General features: G+C 36.9%; 1 long non-coding RNA gene across 29 annotated transcripts in view; it reads left to right on the top strand.

The window, feature by feature from the left end:
• Nucleotides 1-12,397, top strand: part of LOC102151911 — a 125,225-nt gene that overhangs the window by 62,123 nt on the left and 50,705 nt on the right. For 5 of the 29 annotated variants that reach the window (XR_005373334.1, XR_005373327.1, XR_005373328.1 and 2 more), the window contains one exon: nucleotides 400-960. The exons of the other annotated variants lie outside the window; for them this stretch is intronic. This is a non-coding gene — a long non-coding RNA (uncharacterized LOC102151911). Of the gene's footprint in view, nucleotides 1-399; nucleotides 961-12,397 lie in introns of those variants that run through there. 29 annotated transcript variants of the gene reach the window in all.

The following is a 12,397-nucleotide window of genomic DNA, read 5'->3' as shown; positions in this document are numbered from 1 at the left end:
AAATGAGATAAATTCTGTGAATGTGTTCGCAATTTTTGTACAGTACTGTAGAAACGAAAGTCATGACTGTGGAAGTAAATTCCCATACCATTGGTTTTGCATTTTTGTCATTTTAGACCTCAAGGGAAAGATCCCTAGGGTGATAATTCTCAGTATAGGAATAAGTAAGCATCAGTACTATATTAGAAAGAAAAGTTGTAACCAAATGCAGCCCATCAGCTTGTCTATGAATAAAATGATTATTTTAAGAGTTATGGCAATTTCATGCATTGTACACATTCATTTTATAGGTCCATTATTAACCACAGGAAGTACTACAATTTAAATAGATGTAGAGCGAACTACTCAGAAGAAATGGTTTTATAAACATTTCTATTTTTTGTTTTATTTCTCAATCAGAAAACTGATATTTTTCAATAGAGAAAAGTCCCGACTCCATGTTTACATCCTGGAAAATGAAGAAGTAAACCAAGAATCATGCAGATTTAGGATCTAGGAAGAAAGAATTGTTTGGGAGAATAATAAAGGGAAGTTCAGCAAACTTTGAGAATAAGAGTCCTATGGAAGCAGGAGAACAAAAAACTCCAGGAGGGCATTTAAGAGATTTGATATTATCCCAGAGAAATGGAAAGACTTATGAATTCAATGAAGGCAAAGAATGCAAGAAGATAACAAAGACCAATGGAAATATCAGGACAAAAGGCCGTATAAGAAAGAAACTATAATCAGAGAAGACTTCTTGGCCCTGCTACAAATAATATTTACATAGTCATGATAGTATAAACTTTATTATCTAAATCTCAAGACTTGAATTTGGTTTAAGACTTCAAATATTAGGGGTCCCTCGGTGGCTCAGCGGTTTAGCACCTGCCTTCGGCCCCAGGCGTGATACTGGAGTCCCAGGATTGAGTCCCACGTCAGGCTCCTTGTGTGGAGCCTGCTTCTCCCTCTGCCTGTGTCTCTGCCTCTCTCTGTGTGTGTGTGTGTGTGTGTCTACCATTAATAAATACAATAAAAAAAAAGACTTCAAATATTAGTAACTTTGAAATGTAAAAATAAAATTAAGATGACAAAATCTTGGAGGCAAAACTGCATGTGAGGAGTGGAAAGGTGGATGGGAACATCGGCATGGCATCTTAAAAAGTATAAATGACAAAAGGACCTGGCTGTGGTTGTTGGTAGGGGCTGAAATGTTGGAGTGCATTATTTCAAGCCAGAAAATGTAACCAATTAAAAAAAATCCCCAAAACAGTGATTTATATTCTGAGGTGAATAAGAAAATGGTCTAAAATGAGCTAAATCTTCATCATATCGTAAAGTCAAACAATAATGCTGGACATTAATGAATCAAGAAATAGTGGAGTGAGCATATCATTAAATGATGCAAAGCTCTAATGGAAAACTACAAAAAGCAGTCAGGAGTTACAAGTGGTAATTTCTGGGGCACCTGAGTGGCTCAGTCTGTTAAGCATCTGGCTTCAGCTCAGTTATGATCTCGGGATCCTGAGATTGAGCTCCACGTTGGGTTCCCTGGTCAGCGGGGAGCCTGCTTCTCCCTCTCCGTCTGCCCCTTCCTCCTCTCATGCTCTCTCTCAAATAAATAAATCTTAAAAAAAATTTAAAAAATTTAAAAAGTGGTTATTTCTGAAAGTAGGACTAGGAGTGGAGGTGTGTATAAGACAGGGAACTACTTATTTCCCCTACAAGTCCTATTGTACTATTTGATTTGTAAAATGAAGTACAAGTATTATTCTGAAAAATTTAATTAAGTAAATTTTAATGGTTCCTCCATGGCAGTGTTTCTGTTTATAAAATTTTGTTTATAATTTGTCAAGATTACATCTATGTCAAAATATGTTTTCTATTATTGGCATAACTAATTACCATAAACTTAGTGGTTTAGAAAAAAACACAGCTTTACTGTCTTACAGTTTTGTACTTCAGAAGTCTAACGTTGGTCTCATTGGTCTCATATAAAGGTGCTAGCAGGGCTGTGTTCCTGTCTAAAGGCTCTGAAAGAGAACCCATTTCCTTCACTTTTCCAGCTTTTTGAGACTTTTTACATTTCTTGGTTCATAGTCCCCTTAATTCATCTTCAAAGCCGTCAATATAAAATGTCTCTGATCCTCCTTTCATCATCAGATTGATCTCTCTCTCTCTCTCTTTCTTTCTTTCTCAATTTGTCTCTCTATGATTGACCACAGCAGGGAAAATACCTTGATTTTAGGGACTCATGTAATTAAGTTGGGCCATTTGGATAATCCAGGAGAAGTTTCCTATTTCAAAGTCCATCACCTTAATCAATCTGTAAAATCCTTTTTTGACATTTAAGGTAACATATTCATAGGTTCTGGGGATTATAGCATGGAGATCTTTTGGACCGTTATTCTTCCCACAAAAAAATTAAAAACTCAACTGTACCAAATCCACAACTCTACCTATTAGTATACCCAGAAAAAAACATATAAGCTCCTAATTATAAAATTAAGATCATGAAAATAAATCCAACCTTATGATAAAACTCTTCCTATCCTTCCCTCAGAAAAGAGAGATATGTATATGTCTCTCAAGAGCTTTTGCTTTGTTCCTTTTGAAGGTATTTTTGCTGGTGGCTCCCAAGGGGACAAGATGAACACATATATTTGGTGTGAGGAGGCATAAAATGGTCAGATTTTGTGGAATGAGACTAAGAGTGGAAATTGAGTTTGAGAAGAGTTTTTTTTTTTTTCCCCCCCATGGGATATTTCTATCCTCAACTGTATGTAGCTATCTGGATGCTCTGGGCTGCTTTGGATACTGTGCATACTATACACCATAGAGAATGCTCTGGAAAATACCAGTAAGGATCCTGATAGGACTGAAAGGAACTCTGAGGCTGAACCACTGCGAGTATCCTTTAGCCCATCCAGAACTGGGTGTTCAATTAATCCTAGAACTGGCATCCAGAAGTAACTACAGGCTATAAAGGATGGACAGCAAAAATATTACATCCTTGGTCTAAGAATGCAGACCCTCTCCTGGTTCTCTGTTTTGTGCCCTCAGGATTCTTACTAAAGCATAGAAACTCCAAATGAATTGGTGGAGGGCTCAGAAGATATATTTTCTGACAGAAGCCACTTGTTTCAGGATAGGGAAATGGATTTTGGATGTAATTTTGCATTACTGTTCCAGAACATACTAGAAGTGTAGTATTGAACACTTTTTTTTTTTCATCTGTGACTCTCAAACTTCCCTGTAAAATGAGAATTGCAAATGGTCTCTCCAAGGCTGTTGTGATATTTAATGGGATAGCATATGAGATTCTTTTTCTTATTGCCTTGTTCATGACATGTTTAAATGGTATTTGACCAATTTTGGCTAAGCCACAACTCACATTATCTAACACAATGAATACGTACGTCCCTCTGTGCATGAAGAAAACTAATATATATATTTTTTGGAATCTATTATATCTCAGGCATTTTGTGAGAAGTGGGTGGAATACAAAATGAATAAGATTCATTATCTTTTCTCAAGTTACTTAAACTTTAGTTGAAGATACAGGATATAAATAAGTAAAATTAAAGAGCACAATATTTAAATATCAATGTGAGACACACTATAAAAAAGTGACATATAATCTAGAGAGGCATATATATGTGCTGTAGACTGTCACCACTGTTATCAGCACTAATAATAATGACTCACAGGGAAAAAGAAGATGGCCCCAAAGTGGACCTTTCAGTGATAACTAAAGATAATTCTATTCAAATAATTTAAATTAGGAAATATTCCAAATAACTATCTATGCCAAAGAAACCACCTTTAAATTAAACCATTGATACTTATACAATAAAAGCATAATCTTTCAAAATGTTAAAGCAACAAGGTTCTAATTGGATTGTCTGGCCCGCTGAGGATTAAGTTAAATGATCGTTTATGCTTCGGCCCTTGCTGAAATTCCTTTTAAAATGTTCACATTTTGTTTTCCTGCCTTAAACAATAGAGCATTGTGAACAAAATAACAGCAAGGTATTATAGGAATTACGGAATTGCAAGAAAGGTTGGCTATTGAGATGGACAATCAATGACCCTCAAACATTTTAAGAACACTTCTTAGGGGCTGCTAACGTCACTCACAAGATTTTTTGTTGTGTTTTTGTTTTTCATTTCATTGTCTTGGGGGTATCTTTGTGATTAGCCTTTCTCTGAAAGAAGAGTAAGTGAAATATTCCAGTACACTGAAAGGCATGGTTACCTGGATTCCAGTAAATCAGAATATTCCTCCATCTGTTGGGTGAGGTACTGATGGAAAAGGGTTCTGTTGTATTTGACACCAGACTGCCAGCTTGGATTTAGAGATGAAAGTCTAAAAAATGCCATGTAGCTGCTCCAGCTTTCAGTGCCAACTGCAGAGATCAATATCATTTATACACCACAGTGAGCTCTTTTGTTCAGAAATCTCTCTGCCTCTGAGTCCCAGCGAGAGAATAAAGCTTCACACTTTGTGTGTTCACATGGCAGTTTTCTCCATGGATAGTAGTGAGCCCTTATGAAGTCCAAGTGAGCTGTGTTCTGTGTAATGTGTGCTGTGTTTCCAACGTGGGAGTGTGAGGCTGCTTCCTACCCCCCCCCCACCCCCCTGAATTTATTGATAGTGACTGATTCACTTTGGAGCTAAGGAGCCCTCTTGGAAAAAGATTTACTTGGGGCTGACACCTGGAATGCAGACCCACACAGGAACAACTGATGGACTGAAGGACGCCTGAAAAAAAGCCAAATTGCCATGGTGGACTGGAGGACCGGTGGGAGGCAATCAACCCTGAGTGAAGATAAGCTAAATTCAGCCATGGGAACTGAGGGTTGGAGAAGACAGTGGCACTGGGGAAAATATGTTGCCTGTAACTCTTGGCATTTACACCCTCTGGTGGAGAAGGTTGGATATGTTGAAAATATAGAAACAAATAATGTACAAGTGCCTTGATCTTATCCTCTTTATGACTCTGTAAGAGTGACAGTGATTGCTTATTCAACTTCTTTCTGCTTTTATCAGATTTGTTCTCAAGATGCGTAATTTAGGATATTGAGAATAGGTAGAAATTCATGTTTGGTTAGAACTTCATGGTAAATGATTGGTAGCAAGTTGAAGGTTGTGTTTAAGATGGACAGCTTTAATGAAGACTTAAAGAACTGGAGGATATGGAGCATGGAAAGGTGCTGTTGAGGGCAGGAGGGGTTCCAATTTTTATGTGGCTGAAAGCTTATACAATTATTGGGATCCTCTTTGAGAGAAAGAGTATGAAACTGTAAAAAAACAAAATTAGGTATGAAAGTGAGTGCTTATTTAGGAAGAGAAAATAAATCACCATAAACTGCAAATGTTAATGAGCTTTCAAATATCACAAACATCATTAAATATATAATACTTTTCTTAATTAATTATTGTACACAGTAATGTGAATATGTTGAAACCTTAACCTCTAATATGAGGGTACTTGCAGATGGATCCTTTAGGAGATAATTTCAGCTAGATTAGGTCATGAGGGTGGAGTCCTCTTTGGCCCTTATAAGACACACCAGAGAGCTCATTCTCAATCTCTCCTTAGCATGTGCACAAAGGCTAGGTCATGTGAGCACACAGTGTGATGGCAGCCACCTACAAGCTAAGAGAAAAAGGCCTCTGAATGAAATGTGGCTTGGCAGCACCTTGATCTTGAACTTACCAGATGCCAGGACTGTGAGAAATAAATGTCTGTTGTTTAAGCGGCTTAGTCTGTGGTATTTTGTTATGGCAGCATAAGCAGAGTAAGACATGTTCATAATAGCATTTTTCCATATATAGTTTTTGGCTGCATATATTGAGCATTTCTTCATGGGAAAAACATAAGATTTTTGCCATATTTTCAGCCTTAACATGGTTGATTAAAAATGTATTTTATTGTTAATAGTTGTGATGCATAAAATATATGACTTACCTTACAGATACGCTCATCATTTGATAAGTTTGTGCCCTAAAAATAAACGAATTCTGATAAATCCATGTTTCCCACTAAAAAGGCAAAAATAGATGGTAATTTTATATTTGCAAATGACAGATTATTAAATATTTTCCAGAAAGGAAAGGATTTCCCTGTTTCCTCTGCTTGCAATTTTACATTTTTGATGATTTGAGAAATTTTCTACAAGCTAGGTTCGGGTTCTTCCATTTTGAATCTGGTTTCTCCTCCACTACCTAAACAGTTCCGGTGCTAGGTGCTATAGGACAGATTCACTTTTCATTATAATCTCTGCCTCTGTACCTTTGTGTTTATGATCCTGGGTGAGTTGGCACCATGGACAGTGGGAGTATTCCTGAAAGCCATTGCCCCCGAGGAAAGCTAGAGATAACTGTAAACCACATAGGTATGTTCGACTCACACTAAATGTGTCTTAAATTCAACTCTTCCTTAGATTCCCAAAGTTGCCCCCCAAATCCCATGATTCCTGTAGTTATTCCATTGCTTCCTGACATGAGAACAGATGTGACACAGGGGAAGTCAGAGTGTGAAGAGACAGTGATCTTAAATACTTTCACTTAAATATATTATTTTCCCAAATTTACAGAAACATATGGGATGATAGGAACACATTGCTAGAGTCTCTCCTTCCCTCCCTCATTGATCTTTTGCTTAGTTGTTCTATCCACCATCAAAAGTGGGGTTTTGAACTCTTCAACTATTTTCATTGATTTGTTCACTTGTCTCTTCAGTTCTATCAGTTTTTGCTTTGTGTATTTTGGGTCTCCGTTGTTAGGTACATATATGTTGTTTTATTTTCCTGATGGAATTACCCTTTCATCATTATTATTATAAAATTTCCATCTTTATCTTTAATAACCTTTTTGTTTTTAAAATCTATTTTGTCTGATATTAGTGTCACTGCTCCAGTTCAGATACTTTCCAGGGAAAGTGATAATTATTGGTCTTATATTGCATAGAATACAATCAATATCATTTTTATTTCTATATAAAAATTCATCATGTGGGAGGAGACAGAAAACACCACCAATATTGGAAAAAGAAACATTGTATCATTAGGAATAACTAACCTTCATCATTGATTCTTATTTGTTTTAGTCAGTGAAGCTATGCTATTTGGACAGCTGTGTGATGCAATAATCTTTTGGATGAAATATAAAAAAGGAACTTTAAAATCATACTTTGGAATTCTGCTTTCTAGTTTAGAGTGAGGGAGGAGGCAATATGGGTTAGTGTTTTTCTTTGCTTGGAGTTCAGTTCCACTGACATCATGAGAACTTGTTTGTAGATGAGAATAACTTCTCTAAAGTTTCATCACCATCGAGACAAACTAGACAAGCAAGTCCCAAGCTAGACATCTTGGAGTTATCCACAATTCTTCTTGTTTTCCCATGTCCCACATCAATACAAGCTGTGTCTTCAGCTCTGAAGTCTGGCCTCATTTATCACTCTTTCCCAGATCCACCTTACCCTCCTACAGAAGTCAATAGCCTCGATAGTACCTCTGTATTCTTAAAACAGTTCTTATGCTCTTGTTATATGCTTCTTACATAGTACTGTGATTCTCTTCTTAAATATTTGACCTCCCAATGATAATAGTGCATTCTAAGAATAAGGACTATATATTGCTTATCTTTGTGCCTTCCATGACTGATATATGCCTAACAGATGTTTAGACCTCTTGAGAACTTAAACATGAGCTCCAATATATTTAACTAGCTAGTACTAGAGAGTATTTGGAGGGTAAAAAAGTAAAAAAATAGACGTACTTGTGCCAGATGTTTATGGTTATGAATGTCACCTTAAAAATTAGGGGGAAAATGGGTTATATATTAAATAATTATGTATTTAATATTTAATCATTGAGATAATCTATATTCATTAAGACAGTAATTAGCATATGTTCCCTTTGGGTTTATACTGCTTGATGAAATTATAGATATTTAACATATAACTAGATTTTATTTTAAGTGGCTCTACACCAAATATAGTTTTAAAAACACATTCATATGAACAACAGCGTGAGAGCCCATTAATAACTGCAGGTTTTATAACAAGCTGTTTGGTTGAAATTGGCTTATATTTAATCTAGTAGAAGAAAGGATCCTTCCAAACTAGGATCTTCTCTATCTCCAGAATTAGTCTGTTTGCCAGGTTTCCAGGAATTTTGGTTTGATGGGTCCAAACTGTTGATTTTTAAAACTTTTTAAAAAAGTTTTAATTTTGATTCCAGTTAGTTAATATACAGTGTTATATTAGTTTCAGGTATACATGATACTGATTTAACAACTGTGCTCATCACAGCAAGGGTGCTCCTTAATCCCCATTTGTTCATTTTTAAAAGATTTATTTACTTGAGAGAGAGAGCAAGCATGAGTAGCGGGGGCAGAGGGAGAGGGATAGAGCATATCAGGCAGACTCTTCACTGATCACAGAGCCTGATGCAGGGCTCAATCTCATGACCTTGAGATCACAACCTGAGCCAAAACCAGGAGTCACATGCTTAACTGACTGTGCCACCCAGGTGCTCCTGTTGATATTTTTTTTTTATCAACCGAGAGTATTCTCAAACCTGAGACAGATATAGAGCCTTAGAATCTTGAATTTGAGTGGGATATCCCAAATCAACATAGCTTAACTTTTACATTTTACAGTTGAAGAAACTGAAGCCCTAGGAATAGAAGTGATTTTTTAAAGGGCAAGAACCTACATTTCTTAAGTTCTAGCCCAGTGCTTTCTTCCCCATACCATTCAGCTTCTTACAGAGCATTTAATAAACAGATTCAACACAATACCTACCAAAATCCCAGCTGTTTTGCAGGCCCTGATGTCTTTGCTGATCCTAAAATCCTTATGGAAATATAAAGGACAGAGAATAGCCAAAACAGTCTTGAAGAAGAACAAAGAGACTCACACTTTCCCATCTCAAAACACACTACAAAGCTACAGTAATTAATTGACAATGTGGTACTGGCTTAAGGATAGACATGGATAGCAATGGAATAGAACTGAGAATCCAGAAATTCATTCTTATATTCATGGTCAATTGATTTTCAAGAGAGTCAAGATAATTCAGTGGGAGAAATAATAGTCTTTCTAAAAATTTGTGCTGGGACAACTGCATGTCCAAATACAAAAGAATAAATTTGAATCTCTACCTCACACTACATACAAAAATGATGTAAAAATGGAACATAGACCTCAATGTAAGAGCTACAACCTGGAAGCTCTTAGAAGGAAACATAGGAGTAAATCTTCATGACCTTAGGTTGGACAGTGGTTTTTTTAAATGTGGCACCAAAAACAGAAGCAACAACAACAACAAAAGAGATAAAATGAAAATCATAAAAATGAAAAATGTTGTGCTTCAAAGGTCACCATCAGTAAAGTGGAGAGACAATCCACAGAATAGGAGAAAATATTTGCAAGCTATATATCTGAGGTGAGACATATCAAGAATATACAAAAATAAATCTTACAATTCAGCAATTAAAAGACAACGAATTAAAAAATGAGCAGAGGTTTTGAATAAACATTCCTCTGAAGAATATATATGAGTGGCTAATAAGCACATGAAAAGATGTCTAACATCGTTAGTCATAGGGAAATACAAACCCAAACCATATGCCCCAGAAATTCCACTCATAGGTAAATACTCAAAAGAAGTGAAAATTTAGGAGATCCCTGGGTGGCTCAGCGGTTTAGTGCCTGCCTTCGGCTCAGGGCATGATCCTGGGGTCCCGGGATAGAGCCCCACATCTGGCTCCTTGAATGGAGCCTGATTCTCCCTCTGCCTGTGTCTCTGCCTCTCTGTGTGTGTGTGTGTGTCTCATGAATAAATAAATAAAATCTTAGAAGTGAAAATTTATGTCCACATAAAAACTTGTACCAAAATATTAATCGTAACATTATTCAGAATAACCAACATGTAGAAATAACCCAAATGTTCATCAATGTTGATAAATGGATGAACAAAATGTAATAATCCATACGATGGAATATTAATTTGTAATAAAAAGGAATGGAGTATTTTTTAAAAGATTTATTTATTTATTTTAGAAAACAGCATGTGTGTGTACATGCACCTGGTGGGGGAGGGCTGAGGGAGAGGGAGAGAAGCAGATTCACCACTGAGCACGGAGCCCCACTGGGGCTGGATCCCAGGACCCTGAGTTCATGATCTGAGCCAAAATCAAGAATCCGACACTTAAATGACTAAGCCACTCAGACATCCTGGAATGAAGTATTAATACATGTTACAACATAAATGAACCTTGAGAACATTCTGCTAAGTAAAAGAAATTAGTCACAAAACTACATCTTGTATGATTCTATTTATATGAAATGTCCTGAATTGGCATATCCCGAAAGATAAAATTAGATTATTAGTTGCCACTGATGGGGAGGCAGAAGGAGGAAAGCAAAGTGACTGCTAGTGATTTCTTTCTTTTCGGTGTGATGAAAATGTTTCAGAGTTAGTTAGTAGCGATGGTTCCATAATCTGTGAATATCCTAAAACTACTGCATTTTACACTTAAAATGGTAAGTTTTATAGTATATAATAAATTATAGATCAATAAAGCTGTTATAAATGAAACTTCTGTGAGACAAGGACTATTAGTAACTACATTTTGTAGATTAGAAAATTAAGGGAGCTCCTGGGTGGCTCAGTTGGTTAAGTGTCTGCCTTCTGCTCAAGTCATGATCCCAGGGTCCTGGGGTCGAGCCCTGCATTGGTCTTTCTGCCCAATCGGAAGTCTTCTTGAGGATTCTCTCTCTCTCCCTCTTCCTCTGCCCCTCCTCCTGTTTACACATGCTTGCTCTCTCTCTCAAATAAATAAATGAATCTAAAAAGAAAATGACTTGAGACTGGGATTTGAATCCAGGTAATCTGATTCTAAGTCCTTCTGCTTTCTAGGCACTCATGGACTCTACTGCTATAATGGAAGAGTGGTTCTTTGTACCACTAGGATGTGTATAGGGATTGATACAGCATACCTAACAACTCAGGATCACCTCTTGTATCCTGCATGGCCCGAGTTAGTTGATCTCTCACGCACTCCTATAGACAAATCAGCTTAGCAAGTAATATTATACTTAGGTTCACATGAAGAATGCCCATCTGGGTGATTTCGTCTTTTCCCCTTAAGCTGACCAATGTGTACAGACACAGCCAAAAAGTATCCAGCTACACATTAAAATGTGTACATGATTAAATATACTGCCCAAGTCTCTACAATAGATTTTTTGGTGCCTTATATTTGAAGAAAGGATTTTGCCAATCCATGAATGATTTGATATCATTCGCTTATGACTGAATATAACTGGCCATTTGTCTAAATTTGTACTCCTCACAGATTTGCTAGTTGGAGATATTTCTTTCTACTCCTTCTATTATTTTTTCTATTTCTTCTACTCTTTCCCAAAGAATCAGTTCATACATCCTTATTGCCCTGTGATATTTCAAATGAAGCCTTGCCCGTTAGCTGCGTATGTGGTACTCCCAGCTCTCCAGCATACAGGCAGGGGTCAGAAAGGGAGAAAACAAACAAAAGTCCCTAAGTGTTTGTGCATTGACATCCTTGCAAAGGATTAAAAGCCCTTTCTGGAGTCTTACTTTTATATAAGAACTTTGTTTATCTAGTTTTCTAGTTCACATGAAATCAGAACCAGTGAGTTAGAAATTTTAGGGAGACTTAAAGACATTGATACACCAAGAAGGGACAGCTGAGACAATACAAATTCTGTCAGAGGCCCTAAACCCTGCCAGTAATATCCTAGTTGCTAAGTGTCTCTACATCCTAAGTTGAATGCAAGACCACCTAGCAGGACCTTGCTTGGTGATTGTAAAACAAATGCATTGAGCCACAGCAGCAGCATCCATCTGGAGATTGAGGGGACATGGCCTTGACAGAGAGGATTTCTTCTGGAGTAATACCACTGCCTTGTGTGTTTCCCTACTCAGTGGAGGAGGAAAAGGAGAGGTTTATCTTTCACCTTCAACCAAATGAGAGAGACTTCAGAGCTTGCTATTTGTCCCTTGAGCAGACACTTTAATATCTGTGGTGATGGAAATGTTCCTCTTGCCATTATGGTGGTCATTATCCACATGTGTCTACTGAGGGCTTGAAATACAGCTAGTGAAACTGAGCCACTGTATTTTTAATTCTGTTTAGTTTCTATTGATCTATATTTAATTTAAACAGCCACATATGGCTAGGGGATACTTCATTGGACTGTACGGTTCTAGTGTATTCTTTATGAATATTTTTAGTAGCCATAGTGAGTTAATGCTTATTGGTAATTTGCTGTACCGGATACTGCACTGAGCATTCTAGTACCATTATGATCCTCCCAACAGCCACTTGATACAGGCACTCTCATTATCTTGATTTTATCCA

This window comes from Canis lupus, chromosome 18, assembly GCF_011100685.1.
Source record: "Canis lupus familiaris isolate Mischka breed German Shepherd chromosome 18, alternate assembly UU_Cfam_GSD_1.0, whole genome shotgun sequence".
NCBI classification, from domain to species: Eukaryota; Metazoa; Chordata; class Mammalia; order Carnivora; family Canidae; genus Canis; species Canis lupus.
The sequence above is the reverse complement of the archived record's forward strand: the minus strand, read 5'-3'. Positions and strand labels throughout refer to the sequence as shown.